Raw genomic sequence first — 27,371 nt, 5'->3', positions numbered from 1 at the left:
CTTAACCAGACACTTTATTCTGGGAGACGGTCATTCCCCTCAGGACAGCCTTCTGATTGGGTCAGGGATTGTCTCCGTTCTCTGCAGTTGCCAGCTGGAGGTCAGATGATATTGGAGTCTGCCTGGTGCCAGGATTCAGGAACTGATAAGAAGAGGGAGAGAGAATGGATGGTGATGACTCTACCTGGGAAATGGCTTATTTTTAAAATTAAGAATAGCTAAAATGATATATTCAGAAAACATTATTCAAGCATGTTTAATTTTATAAAAAAAGCTGCAGACATCTTTTGAAACTCTCATTGAAATATGTCCAGTTAGGCCACAGTTGAGGACAGGCTGTAATGGGTGAATGGCCTATTCCTAGTCTTGTGAAATTGGCTCAGACTATGTCGAAAAAGAATCATAGAATTGTAGAGCACAGAAACAAAGCCTTCGGTCCCGACCGACCAGATATCCTAAATTAACCTAGTCTCATTTGCCAGCACTTTGCCCATATCCCTGTAAACCTTCCTGTTCATGTCCCCATCCAGATACCTTTTAAATGTTGTAATTGTATCACTTCCTCTGGCAGCTCATTCAATTTACGCACCACTCTCTGCATGAAACAAATTGCCCCATAGGACACTTTTAAGTTTTCCCCTCTCACCCTAAACTACTTCTACTTCTTCTACTTCTGGACCTCCCCACCCCTGGGGAAATATCTTGTCTATTTACATTATCTATGCCCCTCATGATTTTATAAACCTCTATAAGGTTACCCCCTCAGCCTCCAATACTCCAGAGAAAACAGTCCCAGCCTTTTCAGCCTCTCCCTGTAACTCCAAACCTCACAACATCCTTATAAGTCGTTTCTGAATCCTTTCAAGTTCCACAACATTCTTCCCATTGAGTGACCAATAGGCTGTGAACAATCTATTTTGTTGGGGTGCAAAAGAGGGCATTTCTTGAAGCCAATTAACTTTCACACTGTTTTTCTTTCTAATCCGAAGTCCCTCAAATTTTCTCCCACTTACCCTAAACTTTTGCCCTCTAGTTTAGGACCCCCAACCCCGGGGAAAAGATATACAAATGTTGAGCAGCCAAACAAATGCAAAAGGACTAAGAAGTCGAGCCACAGATGGGGAAAAGAAAGTGGCTCCAGCCTTTTTTTCTCCTATTGGCAATTGGACATTTCAAATCTGTCAGTAATACCAACTCCCAGGGTCTCCAGCGTCTCTGTGGCAGCATGCACTGCGCATGCTCCTCGGAGTCAGCAAGAAAACTGCGCCAGCTGCTCAGTGTCCGCGCACACGGCTCGCGCCCTTCTTTTGATGGACCAATAGGAGGCACTGGAGGACCGGAAAGAGACTGGTCCTCCTGCCAATCAGAGCGCCCTTATTGTCTGAATGCGGAAGTTGGAACATGAGCTTCGGAAGTTGTTATTGTTGCTCCATCTCTCTGAATAAAGATTGAGCTTCACCCCAGACTGCAACCTCCTTCCTCTGTCCAACATCTGTGAGCACGGCACTCTCTTTTCTCACCCTATTTTCCGTTTCTTTTCTAAATTCTGAGCTTCAATTGTTGACTTGCAGCAACTGAAAGGAAATGGGGTGAATCGGGGGTTGGGGGAACAGAGTCTGCACACGTTGGTTCAGGTCTGTGTCTCCATTGGCAAACGCGTTACCACAATGTGATGATTTTGCCTTTGCTGTGGAAGAAAATGCAGAAAAAAAGGTCATTTGTTTAAATGGTTATATATTGGGATGTGGAAAGTGTGGGGGCTACACATGCTGGAGATTAGAGTTGAAAAGTGTGGTGCTGGTAAAGTACAGCAGGTTAGGCAGCATCCGAGAAGCAGGAGTGTTGGTGATGTGGACACGAGACCTTCATCAGGAATGATGTGTGGATGTACAATGGGGTCTCGGCAACTTTCCACACCAGTCACTGCCAGTTGTCAGACAAGTGTAGCAAGCAATCAGCAAGACAAGTGGTACATTAGCAAGAACTCAGAAGTTGGGATGGCTTTCTGCGATCAGGCAGTCATTGAATATATTCAAGCCTGCATTCATCTGATTTCTGAAAAACAAAGAAGTGGATGGTGATGGGGGAAGGCAAAAATAATGGTTTTAAGACCAGTACAGAACAGTTACAGACTCATACAGCACAGAAATAGACACTTCAGTCCAGCTAGTCCATGCTGGCTGTAGTCATAAACTAAACTAGTCCCACGTAGTTTGGCTCATATCCCTTTGAACCTTTCCTACTCATATACTTATCCAAATGTCTTTTAAATGTTATTACTGTACCTGTATCCATCACTTCCTCAGGACATTGATTCCACACACAAACCACTCTCTTTCAAAAAAAAGGTGTTCCTCGTGTCTTTTTAAATCTTTCTCCTCTCTCCTTAAAAGTTTGCTCCCTAATCTTGAAACCCCCATCTGAAGGCAACGGCACCAGCCACTCACCTCATTGACACCCTCTTGGTTTTATAAATTTCATAGGTAACCTCTCAACTTCCTGTACCTCAGTGAAAAATGTTCCAGCCTATCCACCTAGATGTAGGTATATTCATATCCAGTTATGATCTGTTCAGTGCTGCCGTATGCTCAAAAGACCAAATGGCCTACTCCTGCTCCCAATTCTCTCACACTCTGCGTCCAAGACAGCAAGAGACCATAATACACAGGAGCAGAAAATAGGCTATTCAGCCCATCAGGTCTGCTCATATCACACAATTGTGGCTGATATGTTTCTCAACCCCATTCTCCCACTTCTTCCCCATAACCCTTGATACTCAAGAACTTATCTATCTCAGTCTTAAATATCCCCAGTGACTTGGCCTCCATAGCCTCATGTGGCAGTGAATTCCATGGATTCACCACTCTCAGGCTGAAAAGTTTCTCCTTATCTCCCTTCTAAAAGGTCTTCCCTTTTCTAGTCTCTTTCAGGTCCTGGTTCTCGCCCACCAATGGAAACATCTTCCCAATGCCCACTTTGTTTAGGCCTTTCAATGTTCTGTATGTTTCAATTATATCTCCCCTGAGTGAGAGTGTGGGTCTGTGTTATGGACTAAGCCAGACCACTCAAAACATTCTTAAGCAGGCAGCCCCAGACCATAACTTTGTAATTTGATTTGGTAAGTGTACAGTGAAAATTATCTGGAGTAAGTTAGCTCAGTTGACTACTAGATTTTAAAACAGACAAAACTTTATTCTCAAAACTACACAATGAAACACAAAGATCAGAATAAAGAACCCCTACAACACTCAGCCTATCCAACGAGACTCAGTTATGCTGTTCTGAATATACACAACAGTCCCAATAAGCCAACTCCCTTTGAAAACCAGTATAAATGGAACACATGCTTATAGGTTGAAATTGAGAGAGAGAGTTTCCACACAGCTCCCTGTTGAACTTGCAGCCAGTTCAAGACTGAACAAAAACTGCTCAGCTCACTCCCCTTTCTTTATACAGGTCACTTCTAAAACATGACCAATTTGGCCTGAAGTCACATCTGTTTACATATAAACAAAAGGCCTCTCAAAATTCTTTTCATCTCTGTTCAAACCAGACTGATCAGAACCCGGCCGGTTTATTACCTCTCTGAAAAAAGTCATGGACAGAGTCTCCTTGAGCCAGGGAAAAGCTATCAGTCCAAAAAAGGTCTAGTTTTGTGACACCTGTTAATCAGCATGAACCAGACCCTTCAAGATGAGGTGCAGCAGGAATTAGGTTCAACAAAGTGAGAATGGAGGGAGATTTTGAGCTTCCAGGGAATAAGAGAGGAAAAAGGGTTTGCTGTGAATTAGAATTGATCGGATGGGCCAATGGGCTGAGGACTGGCAGATGGAGTTTAATTTAGAGAAATGTGAGGTATTGCGTTTTGGTCAAGCAATCCAGGCAGGACTGGCACAGTGAAGGGGAGTGTTGCAAAACAAAGAGACCTTGGAGTGCAGGTTCATAGTTCCTTGAAAGTGAGTCTTAGGAGGTCATGGAGTGGCTGTACAGGACATTGGTTAGGTCACTTCTGGAATACTGTGTTGAGTTCTGGGCTCCCTGCTACAGGAAAGATGTTGTGAAACTTTGAAAGGGTTCAGAAAGGTTTTTTAAGGCTGTTGCCAGAGTTGGAGTGTTTAAGACACAGGAAGAGGCTAAATAGGCCAGTGAAAATTTTCTGTGGAGCACTGGAGGTTGAGGGGTGACCTTATAGATGTTTATAAGGGGCAGGATAGGGTGCGTATCCAGGGTAGGGGAGTCCAAAACTAGACGGCATATGTTTGAGGTGAGAGGGAATGATTTAAAAGGGACCAGAGGAGCAACGTTTTCACAGAGGGTGATGGAGTCTGATACAATTACTACAAAATTTCAAAGGCATCTGGATGGGAATATGAAGAGGAAGGGTTTAGGGGGATATGGCCCAAATGCTGGCAAATGATTTAGATTAATTTAGGATTTCTTGTTGGCACAGATGAGTTGGGTTGAAGGGTCTGTTTCTGTGCTGTATGACTCTAATCATCTTCAGTGAAAGCAGATGTGTGGTTGTGAAGACTGGACTTTCAGAGCAGCTTTCAAAGATGTTTTGCCTTGACTGGGAACAGAAGAAGTTGCAATTAAATCTTTTATTTGTGAGACAGCAACTGAATGAGTGAATACATCTTGGAAAATGAGAATTCATTGAACTGTGGGGATGAAGCCCTATCCTATCCAGTCATTTCTGCTGGTAGATGAGATTCGGACTCAAGATTAGGGGGAGTAGATTTAGGACAGTGATGAGGAGGAACTGCTTTACCTGGAGAGTAGTGAATCTATGGAATTTTCTGCCAAGGAATCAGGAGAGGCAGCTTCATTAAGTATATTCAAGACACAGTTGGATGGGTTTTTGCAATGGTAGGGGAATTAAGGGTAGTTGGGACAATGGAGGTCGGAGTAGCTGAGACGATGGATAGGTCAGTCATGAGCTGAATGAATGGCAGAGCAGGCTCGATGAGCCAATGGCCTACTCCTGCTTCTATTACGATGGAACTATAACCCTGCATTTCCCATGGCTAACCCACCGAACCTGCACATCCCTGAACACTTTGAGCAATTTAGCCTGGCCAATCCAAATCAAGGCCAGTGAGCAATTTTGTGATCTGGAGAATTAACATCAGAGAATGATAGAAAGGGACAAGGAGAGTAAATATACCAGCAATCAAAACTGGATTCTAAAGATCACAAAAATGGAAACTAAAAATGGTTTGTCTAATGTGTGCTGCATTGTAACAAAAGCGAATGAATTGACTGCACACATTGAAGAGAATAATTATGATCTGAGACTCCTAATGGAGACATGGCTTCAGAATGACAAGGATTGGATCCTGAAAATTGAGGGGGGTAGTCAAATGGAAAGTAAGAGAATGGGAGAGGTGCTAATGAAAGCACTGATCACAGGGTAATCTGGTGTCAGCTCGGATTTCAGGTCCTGGTTTCTCTGTCCTCTGTTGATTTTCCTGTTCCAACAGAGTAAAATGTGGGTCTGCTCTCAGCTCTGCTGGATTTCTACTGAAGCTTTGACCCCACCCCCACCCCTTTACACCTTCTGGAACAATAAAACATTGTGAATTGAGACCCAACCCACAATCTCCCAGTCTCTCAAACCAATCAGACACAAGAGTGTAGTCATAGCATGGAATCAAACAAGAAAAATGAAACAAAGTTAAATATATAGGTGCTCGTGCTTAATTAGATTAGATTCCTATAGTATGGAAACAAGCCCTTCCACCCTCCGAAGAGTAACCCACCCAGACCCATTCCCCTATATTTACCCCTATCTAATGCACCTAACATTATGGGCGATTTAGCATGACGAATTCACCTGACCTGCGCAACTTTGGACTGTGGGAGGAAACAGGAGCACTCGGTGGAAACCCACTCAGACCCGGGGAGAATGTGCAAACTCCACACAGAATCAAACCCAGGTCCCTAGTGCTGTGAGTTAGCAGTACTAACCACTGAGCCACCATGCTACCCCCAAATGTTTGTTCATTAGGAAGTAAACCAGAAATAGAGATTTCCCAGGATTCTTATACTGCCCTACTTGAGGAATACTCTCTCCCTTACATCTAACTATTAGTACCCAGCTATGATTTACAACAATATTTACACCAACGTAAATAAAGCATTTATTATCGTACAGACATAGAGATATACAGCACGGAAAGAGACTTTTCTCTCCCTCATGCATGCATGCACACACGTAACTGACAGGAAGTTCTAGGATTTACATATTATTGATACCTGCAACCCATTCTAAACGATGAAAGACTTAATCCAGGTCTGTTCAATATATCATTTCAGTGGCAGGGCACTGTAATGTTTTTCCATGAATTCTGTGCCTTATGATCTTATTCTCCACAATCACCTGATGAAGGAGCAGCGCTGTTAACACCAGTCCTTCCAAATCAACCTGTTGGGTGTTTAATTTTTAACTTTGTCCAGATTAGGTTGGATTGGCCAAACTAAATTACTCATAGTGCTCAGGGATGTGCATTAGTCAGGGCAATAGGGGGATGGGTGTAGGTGGGTTACCCTTCGGAGGGTCGGTATGGACTCCTTGGGCCGAGTGGCCTGTTTCCACACTCTGGGAATTCTCTGAAAGGAAAGGATTACCCTATTGCAAACTGCAGGGCTGCGCGTGCGCAGTGCGCGGAGCTGTTGTCGGCCTTTCCCCGCCCCGTCGCTTTATCTATGACGTCATAACGCGGAAGTGGCCCTGTCCGTTTCAGAGTGAAACTCCCTCCCTCTGGGCAACCCTTCATCCTGGGAGGGAGTGGGGATAAAATCTGTTCACTTGGAGCAACTGGAGTGATTCCAGGGAGGGAGCAGACTCTGCAAACTCAGGAATGTGTCTTAATTACCCGGATGAGGAGGGATGGGATGGGGCTGTTTTCCCTCCCGCGCCAGAGACTTAGGGGTGACCTTATAGACTTTTTATAAAAGCATGAGGGGCATGGATAGGGTAAATATACAAGGGCTTTTCCTTGGGATGGGGGAGTCCAGAACCAGAAGATAATAGGTTTAAGGTGGGGGGAAGATTTAAAAGGGACCGAAGGGGCAACGTTTTCATGCAGAATGTCATGTGTGTAAGGAATGAGCTGCCAGAGGAAATGGTGGATTCTGGCATCTGGATGGGTGTTTGAATAGGAAGGGTTCAGAGGGATATGGGCCAAGTACTGACAAATGGGACTAGATTGATTTTGGGTATCTGGTTGGCACGGAAGAGATTGACCGAAGGGTCTGTTTCTGTGCTGTGTATCTCTATGACTCTGGCTTTCTACTAATATATGTACAGTTTCTCTCTGGTGTCGGTGTTAATGCTTTGATGTCTCCTTTCCCCCCACTTCCCAGAGACGTTAATGTGAGAACCGAGAGAGAGAGAGTGAGATGGTGCTTTCAATTTTGTGGAATAACTAAAGAAAAGAAAGTAGAAATGCTTGTTCTGAATTTCTACTCTGGACTGAAACTGATGACTTTTGTAATCTCTTTTTACAGAGTATTTGGCGATCTGAGGACGGAAGTTTCAAAATTAACAGATGAAAGGCTTATGCCTGAAACATCGACGCTCCTGCTCCTCAGATGCTGTCTGACCAGCTGTGCTTTTCCAGCACTGACTGTCCAGTAACTACAGTCCTCACTTTTTTGTCAATGTCTGACTGCAACAATGTTTGACTGTGATTCTGTGAGAAGGAGCAAAGCTTTTTGGTTCCTGTTTGAGTACATTTTCAGCATCGGTGGGTCTGGGTGAGTGACCCTACTGTTGGCAGCGCAATGAGTGTGGAGCCAGAAACTGTTGTACAGCCTGGAAAGAGGAATTCACGGTGAGGAGGGGCTCTACACGCATTTGTGTACAGCTGAAGCTTCGGCCATGGAGAAACCTGAGGAATCCCACCCTGTGGAGGAATCGTGGAAGTGTGGCAACTGCGGGAAAGGCTTCCGTGCTCCATCTGCCCTGGAGATTCATTGGCGCAGTCACACCGGAGAGAGGCCATTCATCTGCCCCAGGTGTGGGAAGGCCTTCAGCAATTCCTCCGCTCTACTGAGGCACCGATGGGTCCACACCGGGGAGAGGCCCTTCAGCTGCCCCGAGTGTGGGAAGGACTTCAGCTATTCTTCTGACCTGCAGACCCACCGACGGGTCCACACGGGGGTGAGGCCGTTCTCCTGCACTGTGTGTGGGAAGGCCTTCAGCACCTCCTCCACCCTACTGACCCACTGGCGGGTCCACACTGGGGAGAGGCCATTCCCTTGTTCCGAGTGCAGGAAGGGATTCACTCTGGTGAGCAAGTTGCGGACGCACCAGCGGGTCCACACTGGGGAGAAGCCTTTCAGCTGCCCCGAGTGTGGGAAGGCCTTCAACGATTCCTCTGCCCTTCAGACCCACAAGTGGGTCCACACACAGGAGAGGCCTTTCCCCTGAACAGAGTGCTGCAAGATCTTCAGCAATTCCTCCTCCCTGCTGAAGCACCAGCGGGTCCACACAGGGGAGAGGCCCTTCAGCTGCCCCGAGTGTGGGAAGGGCTTTACCCAGGCGTCGGTCCTGCTGATCCACCAGCAGATCCACATAGGTGAGAAGCCTTTCTGCTGCCCTGCGTGTGGGAAGGGATTCACTCAGAAGGGCAACTTGCGCACGCACCAGTGGGTCCACACGGGGGAGAAGCCCTTCATCTGTCCCAAGTGTGGGAAGGCCTTCAGCGATTCTTCCACCCTGCTGAAGCACCAGCGAGTCCACATGGGGGAGAAGCCCTTCATCTGTCCCAAGTGCGGGAAGGCCTTCAGCGATTCCTCCACCCGACTGAAACACCAGCGGGTCCACACGGGGGAGAGGCCCTTCAGCTGTCCCGAATATGGGAAGGCCTTTAGCAATTCCTCTGACCTGCTGAAGCATCAGCGTGTCCACACGGGGGAGAGGCCATTCTCCTGTCCCGAATGTGGGAAGGCCTTCAGCGATTCCTCCGCCCTGGTAAAGCATCGACGGGTCCTCACGGGGGAGAGGCCCTTCAGCTGTTCCGAATGTGGGAAGGGCTTTACCCGGGCAGCCACCCTGCGGAGGCACCAAGGAGTTCACGTGCCATCGCAGGGGGATTGAAGGAGCGACTGTCGAGTACCATTATGGACTGGGCTACCAACCCAGTTCTGGAACTCCCAGGTTTGAATCCCACCGCAGCAGATAGCGGATTTGGAATTCGGTCAGAAATCTGGAGGTCAGAATCTAACAATGAAACCATCGGGTGGGGTGGGGGGGGAAGCCCCATTCTGATTCAGTCACGTCCTTTTTAGGGAAGGAAACTGCTGTTGTGGCAAAGGATTCACTCAGTCATCGCAGATGCATCCTTTACCTGGTCTAGCCTACACGTGGCTGCAGACCGACAGCAGTGTGGTTGAGTCCACCTGCTTCGCCCCACTTCTTTCCCTCCCGGCAGTTGGGCGGGGAGAAACTTACTTGGAGACAGGGTCTGGGTTGAAATCGCTGAGTGAAGCAATACTTCCTCCGGGTTAAGGCTGTACCAAGGATCCAATTACAAAGGGACAAGTCAGTGGTGACCAATAGTAAAGAAAGTGGGGTGGGGGGCTGTGCTTTGACCTTGAGCTGTTAAAAAGCAGCTACTTTTTCAACACCTTTTTGCTGAGGTGATCTGGAGCTGTCACAAAGTTGGGTCACAATAAAGGTAACCTGAACTTACGGCTGGGCTCAGACTTTGAAAGCTTTGAGCTCCAACAGGTTTTTGTTTTAAAGCTGCTCATTTCTTTCAGCCTCCTGCACTAAGTTTCCAATGTCGTGTGTCAGATGGAGCAGTGAATGAGTATCGTTAGAAATTGTAAACTTTTCAGGAGTGTAGAGTGCGTCGTTTCATCAGCATTGTAAAGCTTACTGGCAGCACCGGGAGGTGTGGGCTGTGTTAACGAGATATGATGTGGAGATGCCAGCATTGGACTGGGGTGGATAAAGTTAAAAATCACACAACACCAGGTTATAGTCCAACTGGTTTCTTTGGAAGCACTAACTTTCGGAGCGCTGCTCCTTCATCAGGTAGCTGTGGAGCAGGATCATAAGACACATATTTTATTGCAAAAATCACAGGGTCATGCAACTAATAGGATATATTGAACAAACCTAGAGTGCTGTTAAGCTATTCATCTTTTTAGAATGGGTTGCAGGTTTTAGTTCGTTAATACGTAAATCCCAGAACTACTTTTAAGTCATAGTCTTGAGATGACTTATGTTTCTTTTAAAAAGTGATATTTTAGCTCAGACAATGCATTACAGGTGTGAGCTTCGAGTCTATCAGTATCCCAATCTTGAATCAGACTGGTTCTATTTCCAAAATAGGAATTTATAAGATTCTGTGCTTTTTGAGCAAAATTGAATGTATCTGCAAATATAATTCTGCCAAATTCACCCCATAGCGTTGTGCATATGTGTGCATGTCAGTTTGTGCATGCGAGTGTGCGTAAGACTGTGTGAACATTTGGTAGAGTGTGAGTGTGATGGAGTATAAGCCTGAGAGAGTGTACGGGGGGGTGGGGTGTGTGTACATGTATATGACTGAGAGAGGGAGCGTGTGTATGAGAGAGGTATGAATAAAAGCGAGCAGTTGCGTTTTGCTAAAACAAGGAAGGGCAGGACTTGTACAGTTAATGGTAGGGCCCTGGGTCATGTTGTAAAACAGAGACATTGGGGGAGTTAGGGTACATAGTTCTTTGAAAGTTGCATCATTGCTAGACAGGGAGGTTAAGAAGGCATTCAGCAGCATTGCCTCCACTGTTCACACCATTGAGTTGGGACATCTTGTTGAGGTACAGAATGTTGGTGAGGCCACTTTCCGGGTACTGAGTACAGCTCTGGGTGACCCTGTAAGAGGAAGAATACTATTAGAGAGGGTTTGGTGAAGATTTACCAGGACTGGAGCGTTTCAGTTGCAAGGAGAGGCTGGGACTTTTTTCGCTAGAACACAGGAGGTTGAGGGGTGCACTCACTGAGATTTATAAAATCATGGAGTGAAGGTAAGGTGAATAGAAAGGGTCTTCTTAGTGTAGGGGAGCTCAAAGGTAGGAGGCATTTTTTTAAGGTGAAAAGAGAGGTGTAAAAGGAACTGGGGAGCAACGTTTTGACAGAGGGTAGTTTACATGAGGAATGAACTTGCTGAGGAAGTGGGAGATGCAGGGACAGTTACAGTGTTTAAATGACATTTGGATGGGTACATGAAAAGAAAGGTTTAGAGGATTATGGGACAAATACAGGCAAGTGGGACGAGTTCAGTTTGAGAATCCATGGATGATTTGGACCAAAGGGTCTGTTTCTGTGCTGTATATCTCTCTGAATCAGAAGTGATCTTATTGAAACCAGTAGAATTCTGAAAGGGGCTTGACAGGATAGATGCAGATAAAATGTGCCTTTGTTGGGGAGGGTCACAGAATCCTGACAATGTGAAAGCAGGTCATTCGGCCCATCTATTCCACATTGGCCCTCCATACTGCATCCCATCCATACACACCCCCTTACTCCATATTTTCCATGGCTAATCCACCCTAACCTGTACATCTCTGGACACTGTGGGTAATTTAGCACTGCCAATCCACCCTAATCTATAATTTACCTTCTCAAGAATGTAATCTAAGTACAGATCTTTTCTAAGAAAAATGTCAGTCTGACTGGACATTGGGACACAAACAGAATTCACACCTCTCTTCGAAAAGCTCTGCATTTCAATGGCATTCTTGAGAAGTTAATTAAAACCAAACTTTGGGATTAACATACCAAAGAGCAAAAAGCCATCTAAAAGATGAAAGATTTAATCTAAAATTGTTTAATGTATCACATTTCCATAATACTTGACTCCTTTGACTATAAATTCCGTGACCATGATCTCATTCTCCACAACCACCTGATGAAGGAGCAGTGCTTCAAAAGCTAGTGCTTCCAAACAAATCTGTTGGATTATAACCTGGTGTTGTGTGATTTTTAACTTTGTCCATGGAAACTCATGAGTTGTGGGACTGGTAACAGTTGTCATTTTGTGATCTGTTCCAAGTGAAATTTATCCTCTGCTCAGGCACAGGTGAACAGTCTGTTCTTTGACTTTGGGGATGACCAGGCTGGCAGTTATTAAATGCTTATGTTAACCAGCAGAAGCAAACTGTAGATCAGCAATCGTTACTCGATAGCCCTTGTCATCCTGTTGGGTCAAGAGAGAGAGAGAGAGGGAGAGGATGTCACATCTAAAGTGCATACGGAAAAGTTGTTTTGCTTGTTCAGTCAGTTGAGTTGGTTCTGCTTTTAATGGATCATAATTAAACACTATGATGGAACACATTAATTTCAAGGAACGCTAAAAGGGCAAATTGAGCTGTAACCTTGAAGAGAGATGTTCTTCCATTTCTAACCTTGGATAATCCAACTGAGACATTTTTACTGAGAGCGCCATAATCACTTTACTGCTGGATTTTTTTCAGGGCAAATAATTTCTGGGAGAAAATTTCTCCTCTGGGAGGGCGGGGAAATTTAAAGAAAAGGCTGTTAAAAGCATTTTAACTGTGGCCCCACAAGCTCTCGTGGGAGCAGTGCATTTGCTATAAACATTTCAGAGAAATTCTGTCTAACTGTTGGACTGAAAATAGTTTCCCCATTGAATGTTAAACAGCTATTGAGAACATTGCACATTATAAAGTGCGTTCCTGAGGACCGGAGGAGGATTGAACTTGCCAACGTGAACCACATTTTGCAGAGAGAGGAAATTTCTCAGGATTGAAGAGGTTGATAGAAGTCAACAATTGCCAAATTATTTCATGAAAAGTACAGCTGGTATGGGGAGAGGACTGGGGATCCCAGAAGAGGAGTATCTGTAATGAGCACATAGAAACAAACCCTTCAGTCCAGGCCAACCAGATATCCTAAAGTATTCTAGTGACCCATTTGCCAGCATTTGGCCCATCTCCCTCTGATTCCTTCCTTATTCATGTTCCCATCCAGATGCATTTTTTATCTTCAGAGAATACTTGAGTGATATATATATATATATATATGTTCTTTACAATGTTTTTCCTTCATTACCAGTGATTGTCTGTCATTGGTACATTGAACATCATCTTTTTGTGATGCAACAGATGTGATTTGAATTGAATTCTGTAAGATGGTTTTGTATTTTATTTAACTTTGTGTGAAAGATTTACTTTTCATGACTTTATTAAAATATCTTAATGTATTATAATGAAGCAGCTAATTTATTCTGAAATTATTTCAATTAGTTGGTCAATTGCCAAATAATAGCTGCATAACTGTTGTAAATATTAACACCCAGGAAAGCTATTTTGTTTAATATATTTGTAAAGATCTTATCAAAACTATAAAATTGTTTGTCATAGGAAATAAAATTTGCAATGTTTTATTAAATGGTTGAAAGTAACTTTGCACTTAATTGCTCTGTTTGGGATTAAACATTGTGATTTTGATAAAAATAGTCTTTCAGAGTTAATGGTGAGTGTATTAACAAACAAATGTTGCCATTTGCTCTTGAATTACCTCCAGCTCAATTTGAAATTCTTGAATGAGTTGAATAAGGGGTACAAAGTGAATATGTATTGCACTTTGCTGAAATTCTCTGCACTGCCAATGTATTTGGTTAAACAAGATATGTATCTCTCTTGATAACTTTGTATTTCTTTAATATTTTATTTGTCAGTGCTAGTGCCCAAACATCCTAAATAAAAACGTTTTGGCATTTGGTGAAGTTGTGAATTTGTCTGTTTCACAATTAAAGACACAACCAATCTAAAGATTAAATACATATAACAACGTCAAAGAGATTGTGATAATAGAAAGTCAACATGTAGAATTGCCAATGAAACATAAACCGTGGCAGCTCTGAATTTGGTACAGACTGAATATCAATTGAAATGATCAGAATTAGTAGACATGATGGCATTGTGCGCAAACTGTGTGTAGTCTGAGTTCAGAATTTTTCTGATCACTTAATTCTGACACATGCAGTGATGGCAGCACCCTAATCTGTTTTATTTGTTCATGGACTGTGAGCATCACTGGCAAAGCCAGTATTTTTCATCATCCCTTATTTTCCTTTCATATTGGGTGAGGACAAGATGAGGTTGAGTTGCAAGGTCTATTGGCTTACCCTGTCCCCGACAAAACAGAGACTTTTGCAGGAGAACAAAAATTGGAAGTTTACTTAAATATTGATCCTCTCGTTTATCTCTCTCAAAAGGCAATTGTTTGGTCCATCAAATTTGTAATGGATCTTTTATAGAGTCATAGAGATGTACAGCACAGTATTCCTCCAGTAACAGAGCGACCAGAAGTGTACTCAGTACTCTAGAAGTGGCCTCACCAACATCCTGTACAACCTCAACATGATGGGCCAACTCCTATACGCAGTGGTGCGAACAATAAATGCAATGGTGCTAAATGCCTTCTGAACCACCCTGTCCACCAATGATGCAACTTTCAAAGAACTATGTATCTGAATGCCCCTCCACCTCAATGTTTCTCTGTTTCACAACATGATCCAGGGCCCTACCATTAACTGTACAAGTCCTGCCCTTCCTTGTTTTATGAAAATGCAAGCCGTCACTTTTATTCATACCTCTCAGCTAACCGACGAAGGAGCAGCATTCCGAAAGCAAGTGCTTCCAAATAAACCTGTTGGATTATAACCTGGTGTTGTGTGAATTTTAACTTTGTACACCCCAGTCCAATACCAGCTACTCCACATTGTTTCTAGTGAATAAAGCCCACATCGCCCAGTGCTGCCAGTAAACTTTAAAATGCTGATGTAACAACACATTACCTGCAGTCCTGAAAAGTTTACAATTTCTAACAATACTAGCTCCTCATTCACTGCTCCATCTGATACACGACATTGGAAACTTCGTGCAGAAGGCTGAAAGAAATGAGCAGCTTTAAAACAAAAACCTCTTGGAGCTCAAAGCTTTTAATGAGAGCTTGAGCCCGGCGATAAGTTCAGGTAACCTTTATTGTGACAACTTTGTTACAGCTTCAGATTCCCCCCAGTAAAAAGGCATGGAAAACGTGGCTGCTTTTTAAACAACTCTAGGTCAAAGCGCGCAAATACCATCCCACCTCACTTCCTTTACTATTGGTAACCACCAAGTTGTCCCTTTGTAATTGGATCCTTGGTACAACCTTAATCCAGAGGAAGTGTTGCCTCAGTCAGTAATTTCAACATAGACCCTGTCTCCATGTAAGATTCTTCCAGCCCATCTGTGGGGGAGGGTAGTTGGAGAGTTGGGGCAGTAGAGAGTCAACAAGACTGCTGTGGTTTTGGAGTCACCTGTTGGTGAGACCAGGTAAAGGATACAGCTAGGGTGGAACAAGCAGATATCCACAGAGCTGCTTTTGAGGCGATGAGCCAAGAGTTTGAAAATGAGACTAGAACAGTGAGGGGCTTTAAATCGTGATCGAAATGAAGCAGGCACCTGAGGATTAATGTGTTTTATTTCCCAATGCAAGATACTGCTTCACAAATTTGGGACAATGGAAGAAGCAGTGATGGTGATTATCTTTGGCTGTTCCATTGCTGCGCATGTCCGTGTTAACGTCAGAACTCTGCAGCATGGGGGCGCAATGGATGACGCATCTGACTCCAGCTACATGTTTGAAATACAGCTCACAGCGTCTTCACACACCCCAATTAATCTTTCTCATTATACTGAAGCCGGCATACGGTTTGAATTCCTGATCTGCAGGAACGAGACTCTTTTCACTGTCTCGCGTCAGTAAATGTCCCTGAGAACATCAGAGTCACGTCACAGCGCTGTCAGAGGAGGGGAAGCTGAAAGAGGCTGACAAGCCCAATACTCACCTTTCCTGTTGGAAACATTCCATGAGAAATATTAGGCCTCTAATTGTGGCCGAACATTTACGTTGCTGCTTTAGACACCCTGTGGGGTTCCCCCGCCCAGGGTGGTAACCTGCTGACGATGCTTTCTTCGCTGGCGATTTTAAATGACTTCCTGTTGGTTGCATTATCGCTCAAACCTCACAAAACCCGTCTCAATAAAGTCCCGTTTTCTCACGTCTGGGAAGTGATTGCCATGCAGGAAACTCGTGTTCTGAACAAAAACCATAGCACACTCAAAACGTCAGCTCTGTTTACCTTTCCACAGATGCTGCTCGACCCGTTGGCTTTCTGCAGTATTCGCTGTGTTTGTTCTACACAAATGCTGCTTTCCATTAAAAAACTTCAATCCCTGTCCTCTGGTAACTGACCCTAGTCAGTGGCAATAGGTTCTTCTGATCATTAACCTGTCCATTCCCACCACTTCTTCTACCAGCATTGCCAACAGCCCCTGGACATCTCCAGTTAACCTTCTTTGCTCCAAAGAGAACATTCCCAAAATAGAAATACCTCATGGCTGGACATGATGCAAGTGTTACAATCGGGAAGAGATTTTAGCAAAATATTGTCAGTTAGCAGGTGGAAAAATGTTCATGAAGTAAAACAGAAATCCCAGTCTCCAGCTTTGTGAATCTTTAGAAACTCTTTGGGAAATGGAATTAGAGGAGAATGAAAGAATGAACTGTCCGACTGAGCAGAGACAGTCCAGACACCGTCCCCTTTTTAAGAGGCCGGGAGATTGACTCTATTATTCTCGGGACATGAACTGAACTGAGACATTGATAAAATTCTCGTTCCTGCACATCAGGAATTCAAACGCCTTCTCGGCTCCGGGTCACTGTGAAAAGTCGGGAACAGGCAAGACACGGAAAGGCTCAAAGGGCGATGGCCCCGGTGTCGGAGGGCGAGTTCCTAGTTATATTGGAGAGGACAATGTTCATGCTGGGCACGACAGACAGAATTATGCATTGACGAACAGCCTCCACTAACAGACTGTGCAAGCTGTGCGTTTGCGTATCTCTATATCGCAATTGGTCAGCCAGTTCGGCTGTTAACCGGAAGGTTGGTAATTCGAAACCACCCAGGCATGGAGTGTTTGTTGCTCTCGCTCCTCCCGCTTTCTTGGCTGCGAAGGTGTCAGTTTTTAATGGTGTCAGGAAAATGTTTCCCAAACGGAAATCTTCTCCACTGAGGAAGCACAAAGGGGTTTCTGAATTGATTGAATTTCTAACGTAAAGGACTACGAATGCTGAGAATCCGAGACAGAAAGAGAAACGGCTGGAGAAACTCAGCAGGTTTGGCTGTACCTGGATGAGGAAAAAAAAATTCTGAAACGTTGTCTCTGATTCTCTTTCTACAGATGCTGCCTGACCTGCTGAGTTGCTCCTGCAATTCCTGGTTTTGTTTCTAACTGAACGTCCGTTTCATCTTTCGGGATGAAACACCCAGACACGCCATTTGCAGATATTTAACCCTTTCGAAACCTGTGAAGTGATTGGATTCAAACAAGCTCTGCAATGATTCACTCTTTCTCAGCTCCACAGGGAGAGAGAAATGGGAAATGAAGCTGTCAGTGTGGTTCTGCATTGGTGGGCCGAGTGGTTAATGCGATGGACATGAAATCCATTGCGGTTTCCCCACGCAGGTGTGAACCCTGCCGACTACAGTTGAGAACTGTCGTCAAAAAGAAATGGAGATTGTTCCACGTTTTTTTTAAAGATGCAAATCAGTGGAGGGGTTGAAATATTTCAATCACCTTGAGACTGGTCGGGAATCTGCAACCCACTGCCTGTCAGGGTGGAACAAGCAGATACCCACAGAGCTGCTTTTGAGGAAATGAGCCAAGTGTTTGGAAATGAGACTAGAACAGTGATGGGCGTGAAGTCGTGATCGAAATGAAGCAGGTGCCGAAGGACAAAGGTGTTTTATTTCCTAATGAAAGATACTGCTTCACAAAGTTGGGACTATGGAAGGGAAGCAGTGACGGTGATTATCTTTGGTTGTTCACCTTATGAATGTTCCCATTGCTGCGCATGTCCATATTAACGTCAGAACTCTGCATCATGGCGACGTCAGTTACGCACAGGGCCGGGGCGCAATGGATGACGCATCTGACTCCACCTACCTGTTTGAAATGCAGCTCACAGCTTCTTCACACACCCCAATTAATCTTTCTCATTGTCATGAAGCCGGTATACGGTTTGAATTCCCGATCTGCGGGAATGGGAATCTTTTCACTGTCTCGCGTCAGTCAGTGTCCCTGAGAACATCAGAGTCACGTCACAGCGCTGTCAGAGGAGGGGAAGCTGAAAGAGCCCCACACGCTGCTCACGGGCACATTTCACTTTCCCCAACTCACCGCCCCAACCACTGCGGCTCCTGGGAGTGAAAAGGGAACAAACACCAAAACCCAGTCTCAGTTTAGTAAATCTTCAGGAAATAAGAAAGCTGTTCATCCCTTTGGATCTTCCATCCTGGGCTGACAGCGTTGATTTTAAATGGCTGTCCAGTCAGTGCCGATTCGTTTTGGCTGAAAAAAATATTCCTTATCTCATCCTAGCATTTCTTGCCACAGAGAACTGTGCGGCAGAGTTCATGTATATATTTCCTTGTATGGTATTTTGTAAATAACATTTGTTTGCTGGTTGTTTGTATCAGGTATTTCAGGTTCATTAGCCGCTGTTCAAGTGTGTTGGTAGGTTTGTGGGCTACCATGATGCTGAGAGGGTTGAGTTGTCTGGACATCATTTCACAGATGTCTTTAATGTAAAGTAATGTGGCTAGGGTTTCTGCACACGTTGCGTCTGCTTGTGTCAATTTGTTGATGTGAAATCGGCACACTGGGTTTATTGGTTCGGCAAAAGTGCGGACTGAAGATGCTGGAAACCAGAGTTTAGATCAGAGTGGTGCTGGAAAAGCACAGCAGGTCAAACAGCTTCCGAGGAGCAGGAAAATCGCCGTTTCGGGCAAAAGCCCTTCATCAGGAATAGAGGCAGGACGCCTCCAGGGTGCAGAGATAAATTGGTGGGGGGGGGGGGTGGAGCTGAGCAGAAGGTAGCAAAGAGTACAATAGGTGAATGGGGGTGGGGGTGGAGGTGGCAGGTCAGAAAGGAGGGTGGAGCGGATAGGTGGTCAGGGAGATTGGCAGGTAGGACAGGTCAGCTGTAAGGTTGGAACTGAGGTAAGGTGGGGGGAGGGGAAATGAGGAAACTGGTGAAGTCCACATTGATGTCCTGGGGGTTGAATGTATCCGAGGCGGAAGGTGCGGCGTTCTTCCTCCATGCATCGGGTGGGGAGGGAGCGGCGATGGAGAAGGCCCAGGACCTGCATGTCCTCGGCAGAGTGGGGGGGGGGGGGGGGTTGAAATATTGGGCCATAGGGCGATGGGGTTGATTGGTGCGGTTGTCCTGGAGATGTTCCCTCAGCGCTGTGACTTTTCTCTGCGAGGAGTCTCCAGTCTCCCCAATGTAGAGGAGACCGCACCGGGAGCAATGGGTACAAGTAATGATATTGGTGGATGCACAGGTGAAAGCCTTCGATATCCCGCAGCTCGGGTTCGATTTTCGGGCAGGTAAGTCATTTCCAGCAGATCTGACACCATGCATTGACTTCTCCCTGGTGGTCTAGTGGTTAGGATTCGGCGCTCTCACCGCCGCGGCCCGGGTTCGATTCCCAGGCAGGGAAGCAATTTTCTGTGGGGTTTCTTGGCCACCCGTTCTTCTTAAATGCGCTGTACAGTTATTGATTGGTCTTCGTAGTTCCTGGGTGCTCCAGTGTGTCGTGTCTCGTTGAAATAGTATCCTGATTCAGATTTGTTTGTATGTGTAGGGATGATTGCTTCTGTAGCGAAGTTCTTGGTTCGCGTGCGTTGTTTTCCTGTAGAGGCTGTTTTGAATTTACCATTGACTGTTCGCTCTACTGTGACATCGAGAAATGGCACTTTGTTGTTGTTCTCCTCTTTTGTGAATTTTATGCCCGTAAGGATATTGTTGATGGTGTTGTAGGTTTCCTCTAATTTGTTTCATTTTTTGATAACAAAAGTGTCATCATTGTAGCGGACCCAAAGTTTGGGTTGGATCGTTGGAAGGGCTGTTTGTTCGAGTCTCTGCATTATTGCTTCTGCTGGGAATCCTGACACTGGTGGTTTCATGGGTGTTCCGTTGATTTGTTTGTAGGGCTTGTTACTGAATATGAAGTGGGTGATAAGGCACAGTTCCACGAGCTTGACACTGTTATCTTTGCTGATGAAGTTGGTGCTGTGTTTGTGACTTTGGTTCTTCGAGTAGTGTCTTCAGTTTTCTTTGGCCACGTTGATGTTAATGGATGTGAACAGGGCTGTTATGTCAAAGGACATCATTATTCCATCCTCTTCGATCTTGGTGTCTTTGGTGTTCAGGAATTCTTGGATGGAGTAAATGGAGTGACGTGAATCTTCGACTTGGTGTTTTAGTCTTCAGTGGAGGCCTTTGACTAGTCTGTATATTGGTGTTCCAAGTAGTGAGACTGTGGCCTGAGGGGGGCTCCTGGTTTGAAGAGGAGGAGAACAACAACAAAGTGCCATTCTTAGATGTCACAGTAGAGCGAACAGTCAATGGGGAACTTCAAACTAGCGTCGACAGAAAAACAACACACGCAATGCAAGGCTTAACCACAGAAGCAATCATCCCAACACCCACAAATGAAGCTGCATCAGGACATTATATCATCGAGTCACTACACACGGCAGCACAGAGAAACTACGAAGAGCACAAGAGAAATACGTATATTGTGTATTTAAGGAGAACGGATACCCAATAAACCCAGTCCGCTGATTTCTCATTGATGCTTCCAAGCTGGCTCTCAAAAATTCGGTTTGTCCCTCCATTCTTTCCTGCTTGTTTTTTGTGGGTTTCGAAAGCTTTCCCAATCCTCTGACTGAGTATTGGAGTTTGGAAGTTATGTTGTGGCTGTACAGGACATTGGTTAGACCACTTTTGGAATATTGTGTGCAATTCTGGTCTCCCTCCTATCAGAAGCATATTGTGAAATTTGAAAGGGTTCTGAAGCACCAATGGTTCCGCAGAGGGGAAGAGGCCCTTCTGCTGCCCTGAGTGCGGGAAGACCTTCAGTGATTCCTCTGCCCTGCTGACGTACCAGTTGGTCCACACCAGGAAAGGCCGTTCTCCGGCCCCAAGTGCGAGATGGCCTTCAGCAGTTCTTCCCACCTGCTGAGACACCAGTGGGTCCACACCGAGGAGAGGCCATTCTTCTGCCCAGATGTCACAGTGCAGGAAGGGCTTTGCTCTTTCCTCCGACCTGCTGGCCCATTGGTGGGTCCACATTGGGGAGAGGTCGTTCAGTTGCCCTAAGTGCAGGAAGGCCTTCAGCAATTCCTCAGCCCTGCTGAGGCACCAGTCCGTCCACACCGTGGAGAGGCCCTTCAGCTGGCACGACTGTGGGAAGAGGTTCATGTTTTCCTGCAACTTGCGGAAGCACCAGCGGGGGCACCAGCGCTCCCAGCAACCAGATCCCACCGGTGACGCTGCCTTCGGTCACACCCCAGGACTGAACCTCTGCCAGTTCTGACAGTGGGTGCAGTGGGAGAGTAGGTGGGCTGTTTTTGTTTTCTGCTGGACTGCAAGTGCCTCCCCTACACCCCACAACCACAACCCCATGGTGCCTCATGGTTAGCACTGCTGCCTCATGGCACCGGAACCCAGGATCAATTCCACCCTAGTGGGTCTGTGTGCAATATACGGAGGGTAGAAAAATGGATCTGAGTAGGTTACTCTTCGGAAGATCAGTGCAGATGTGTTGGGCTGAAGGACCTGGTTCCACATTGTAGGAGTTCTACGATACTATGAGCTTTGCTTTCAATGGACACTGCTGCTCATTGAGCCCGGGACTGCACATTGCCAATGAAATGTTCCAGAGAAACCTAAGACCGCAAGACCATCGGAGCAGAAGTTAGTCCATTCGGCCCGTCAAGTCTTCTCTGCCATTCTTTAGTGACAAAAGTAGTGCAGATGAGATTCGCTACAGTGTGGAAACAGGCAATTTGTCCCAACAAGTCCACCCCGACCCTCCGAAGACTAACCCATCCACACCCGTTTCGCTTTGACTAATGTACCGAGCTCTATGGGCAATTAAGCATTGCCAATCCACATGACCTGCACATCTTTGGTTTATGGAAGAAAACAGGATCATCCAGAGAAAACCCACGCAGACACTGGGAGAAAGTGCAAACTCCTCACAGACAGCCACCCAAGGCTGGAATCAAACCTGGGTCCCCAGCACTGTGAGGCTGCAGTGGTAACACTGAGCCACTACATGTTGCAACCCGTAGCAGGCAAGCAGGAGGTTGGGAGAATACAGCAAGCCAGGCAGCACCAGGATGTGGAGTAGTCAGCGTTTTGGGTATTCACCTTTCTTCAGGACTGAAACGCTAACTTCTCTATGAGAAACGATTTACGGGAATATTGCTGAGGGTTGGAGGGTTTGAGCTACAGGGAGAGGCTGAATAGGATGGGGCTGTTTTCACTGGAGCATCGGAGGCAGAGGAGTGACCCAACAGAAGTTACAAAATTATGAGGGATATTGACAGGGTAATAGACAAGGTCTTTTCCCTGGGATGGGGGAGTCCAGAACTAGAGGGCATAGGTTTAGAGTAAGAGGCGAAATATATTAAAGGGACAATGTCTTCATGCAGAGGGTGGTATATATATGAAATAAGGTGCCAGCGTATATAGGTCAGGTGCTGTCAAATGGGACTCGATTAATTTAGGATATCAGCTCAGCATGGACAAGTTGGACAGAAGGGTCTGTTTCCATGCTGTTTGTGTCTCTGACTACTGGTCCTGAAGTAAGTTTAAAAGAGAGTCCAAGTAAATTTGAATAGTTCAATCTTGTTGAGCTCACCTCCTGAAAAGTTTCAAATGAATCCCTCTGAGAGATACTGTTTAAACATGCTGAGTTGCACAAAGTATCCCATCAAGTTCAACACAAAGCCAGAGTTGAAGAAGTCAGAAGTCAGAACACCAAGGGGACAAAACTGATCGCAATATTCCAAGTGCAGCCTCATCAACGTCCTGTACAACTACAACATCACTTGCCAACATCTATACTCAATTCCCTAATTGATGAAGGCCAGTGTGCTGAAACCTTTCTTCACTGCCTTGTGTATCGATGTTGTCAGAGATATAGGACCTACTTTAAACTGATCCACAATCCAGCTTCTGGGAGCACAGAAGCAGAGTAGTGCTGCGTGAGTGTGCTGGGCAGATGAACCAGAGATCGATGGGTCAAAACCATGTGACGCTATTGCTCAATGTCTCCGTAAGCTGCTTTCACTTACAAAGGTGGTCTGTTCTGTGTCTTGCCTTTGCATCTGCTTCCCAAAGCTTCTTCAGTGGAGGAGTGGCAGCTGGAGCCCAGGAGTTCAACGAACCCCCGGAGCTGAAGGAAGGTCCAAGCTCCAAGAAGCCGGCGGTAAGGCTGGAGGCTGGGTTTGATCAAGGATTGTATTTTTAACTCATTTAAATGGTATCTACTGTATGGGGTTATGGTTTACATTAAAACCGGAGGATCATATCAGAGTGTTTATATTTAGCAGTGCTAGTTGGTAAAATACACTCTCTGGAGGAGCACCTTCTATGATGCTGCATTTCTTGCCTTAATGCACTTCTCCCATTTCTTATCTCCCATCTTGATTTTATATTTTTTGGTCAAATTTAATTTCATATTAATCAGACTTGGTATTCACTGTGTGCTATTAATTTGTTTCTTCGAATATTGTAAGTCAAAATTAATGGTGTAATTTCATTTCTGGTGTCAGAGTTTGACATTGAATGTGCAGGTGTGAATTCCAGTAAGTTGTGAAAATACATCAAGAACTTGTGGATTTTAACAAAAACAGCAGTTCACTGATATTCATAGCATTGTCTCATTTGGGAGTGATGATTCAAATCTGACCAACAAACCGTTTCATGCAGTCACCCAATTTAATTAAAATATTCTTTCATTTAATTAAAGAAAATAACTCTGGCAGGCTAAGATTTATGCAATCTATTTATAAGATTATTTCCACTGCAGGCAATATGGTCTCATCCACATTGGGGAAACTGGACGCCAACTATCGGAACGTTTCAGGGAACAACTCTGGGACAATAAAACCAAACGACCGACGGCCCTGTGTCTGAACAGTTTAACTCCCCCTCCCATTCCGCCAAGGACATGCAAGCCCTGGATCTCCTCCACTGCCAAGCTCTTGCAACCCGACGCTTGTAGGAAAAACGCCTCATCATCTGCCTTGGGACCCTCCAACCACATGGGATCAATATCGATTTCATCAGTTTCCTAATTCCCTCTCCCCCACCTTGTCCAAGATCCAACCTTCCAATTCGACACCAACCTCTTGACCTGTCATACCTGTCCACCTTGCTTCTCACCTATTTGCTCCACCCTCATCTCTGACGTATCACCATCAATCCCTACCTCCATCTATCTATTGCACTCCCAGCTGCCTTCCCTCCAGCCCCACTTCCTTCCCAGTTATCTCTCAGCCCCCTTGGGCCACCCTTTATTCCTGATGAAGAGCTTATGCTCTAAACCAAGAGTGTGATGAAGCAACATCCTCAACAAATAGGAAATAGCACCCAAGTCAGATTTCATTCCCTCTTCTGTTTCCCCATTCTTTCAGAAATAAGAAATGTCTTTTTTCACCATTACTTCAGCCAGCTTTAAAGAATCATTTCAACCTGTTTTTCTAACAATTGTGGAGGTGACCAAAAGCAAACATTTCACTCCTCTTCAATGTCCCATTTCTCCTCCTATGAGCCATTTTGTCATGTTGTCTCTGTTACAAGCAGCCGAGTGCACTTGGTTTCTGAATTGAAATTTGGCCGTTGAAGTGAACGGGATTAATATTTATCGATGGCTAGCTGTGTTTTCACTAACTGTAATCATCCACCAATATGATGTCTTTTGTTCCACCAAAACTGGAAACAATGATCTGTGTTTATATTAGGATGTAGAAAGTCATCCCAGCGATCTTCACGTTATTATAGTTTACTGAGGCCATAACAGCGTTCTGTGGCAGTTTGATGTGACTAAAACTTGGATGGAAAGAATGTAGATTGATGAGAAGTCGAAATGGCAGAGTCTCTGGCCACAATCGATCTGTCTGGCTTGATTATATGAGTGGCGGCTCTTCAAGAGCAACTTCCACTCCATCACTTCAACCAGCAAGAGGAGATAAGTGTGAAAACAACATTCCAACTGTGACATATACGCATTACTTCGATGTTATTGATCAAAAACCTGGAACTCACTCCTGAACCTTTATTATAGACCACATCATATTTGTGAAGCAATTTAAGAGGCAGCTCACCACCACTTTTTCAAGGACAGTTTGGAAAGATTTGCTGGCAGAGCCAATGATATTCGCACGATATCGAGGACAGTCTAATCGTATGGATAGATGATTGGCTAACGAATGATGCAGTAGGGATAAGGGGCATGTTCAGGATCGCAACTTGTAATGAGCAATGTGCCACAGGGATCAGGGCTGGGGCCAAAATTATTTACAATATGGATATGAATTACTTGGAAACATGAAGTGAATGTACTATTGCCAAGACTGCAGTAGAGACAGTTGATTGGAATGCAGGTGGTGAGGATGACATGGAGAGGGATATCGACAGGTTAAGCAAATGAGCAAACCCTTGCCAGATGGAATAGAATGTGGGAAAATGAGGTTGTGCACTTTGACAGCAGGAAATGTGTTGAATGTTAAATGGAGAAAGTTGCTGAATAGGAGGATTTGGAAGCATCTATGAACTCTTCATCTAAGTTCAGTGAGTAATAGGGACGGCAAAAGGGAGATTGGCATTTAAATAGAGTATAAAAGTGGGGAGGTTATAGCGAACCTCCGCCTGGAGGTTTTGATTGAAAGTGCAGTGAAGATTCAACCAGCTGACAGTGGATCTGAATCACATGTAGATCAGACCAGTTTCGGACAGCAGGAAACCAGATAAGTTTTTAAAACAAACCACAACGATTTCATCATTAGACTCTTAATTCCAGATTTATATTGAATTCAGGTTCCACCATCTGCCGTGGTAGGTTTTGAACCTAAATCCCCAGAACATTAACTGGCTGAATAGTCTGGTGACAATAAAGTCGGCCATCGCCTCCCCTGGACACATTGGCATATTGTGTTTAGAGGTAACAAAGGAGCGAGAGGTTGCAGCAGCTGCTACGTTGTTGATATTACACAAGGGAACATCAGCACTCTCAGTAATGGCACAAACTGAAGTCAGTGTCCTGTATCAGAGGTAAGGGCTCGGGAATCATAAAAAATAGGAACAGGAATACGCCATTCAGCCCCTTGAGCCTGCTCCTCCATTCAGTAGGATCGTGGCTGATCTGACATTCCCCACATCCACTTCCCTGCCCTTTTCCTGTAACTGTTCATCCCCCGACTGTTCACGAATCTATCCATCCTAGTTTAAATGTGACAAGAAGGATGTCAACAGAGTTACTGGGGTTGGAGGGGGTGTCAGGTCGAACTTGGGGATTAAAACAATGGCTTCACCCTTCATAATATTTAACTAAGGGAATGTTTATGGTTATAAACTGGGCAGGCATTCAGATGAAATTATTGGTAAATTATAAATGACAGGAGTCGGGAGAGAAGTGGTGTTCAGGCACAGTTGGATATCATCAGTATAGATGCCAACACCAGCAGCTACAGTTAAATAAATAAGAATGGAAGAGCTAAAAGCAGACCCTCCCAGAGCATACAGCGATATTGGAGAGGGTCAGTACTGTCATTAACTCTGATCGAGGCTGTCCGCAGGTCGACGAGGCAATGTTCATCCCTATCACCGTTACAAAGGATGTCAAATATGACATTGATAAGAACTGTTTCAGGGGTACAAACCAGACTCTAGGGCTTTAAACACAGAATTCTGGAAAAGCTGGGAATGGCTTATTCAACAATGTTACATCCAAACCAACACTTCCATTGGTGCGATAATAATAGAAGTGTTTTGGTTTTTATTTAGATGATTCTCAGCAACACTGAGTGAGAAGTAACAAAATTAACACAAGAAATACTGCAATTCCTACAATATGCCTGCTCCCAATAGGAGGCCACCTGGTGTTCACTTAACTGTCTACAAGACGCAATATTGGAAAGGAATGACCCAGTTCATAGCAATAAGAAGGGAGACACAGACTGCTTGATACAAACATACAATGGGCGGGAGTAGGCCACTCGGCCCTTCGAGCCTGCTGCAACATTCAATAAGATCATGGCTGATCTGAATTCAACCTCAACTCTACATTCCTACACATCCCCGACAATCTGTCATCCACTTGGTTATCAAGAACCTATCTACATCTGCCTGAAAGATTTTGAATTCACTGCCTTTTGAGGAAGACACACAACCATCAGAAAGAAAAAAAAATCATCCTCATTTTTGTCTTCTACTTTTAAAA

At 44.9% G+C, this 27,371-nt stretch overlaps 1 non-coding gene and 1 pseudogene across 1 annotated transcript; both read left to right on the top strand.

Moving 5' to 3' along the window:
• Positions 1 to 7,885: 7,885 nt before the first annotated feature.
• Positions 7,886 to 12,800, top strand: LOC148143762 (uncharacterized; annotated as a pseudogene).
• A 6,702-nt stretch (positions 12,801 to 19,502) lies between these two features.
• On the top strand, positions 19,503 to 19,574 carry trnae-cuc (transfer RNA glutamic acid (anticodon CUC)). The gene has a single exon. It is a non-coding gene; the product is annotated as a tRNA-Glu (tRNA).
• Positions 19,575 to 27,371: the final 7,797 nt, after the last annotated feature.

Source organism: Chiloscyllium plagiosum, unplaced genomic scaffold, assembly GCF_037043375.1.
Source record: "Chiloscyllium plagiosum isolate Xiang-an unplaced genomic scaffold, Cpla_swu_hap1 HiC_scaffold_27, whole genome shotgun sequence".
In the NCBI taxonomy this organism is placed as follows: domain Eukaryota; kingdom Metazoa; phylum Chordata; class Chondrichthyes; order Orectolobiformes; family Hemiscylliidae; genus Chiloscyllium; species Chiloscyllium plagiosum.
Note: the sequence above shows the minus strand (reverse complement) of the source record. Positions and strands in the feature narration are given on the sequence as shown.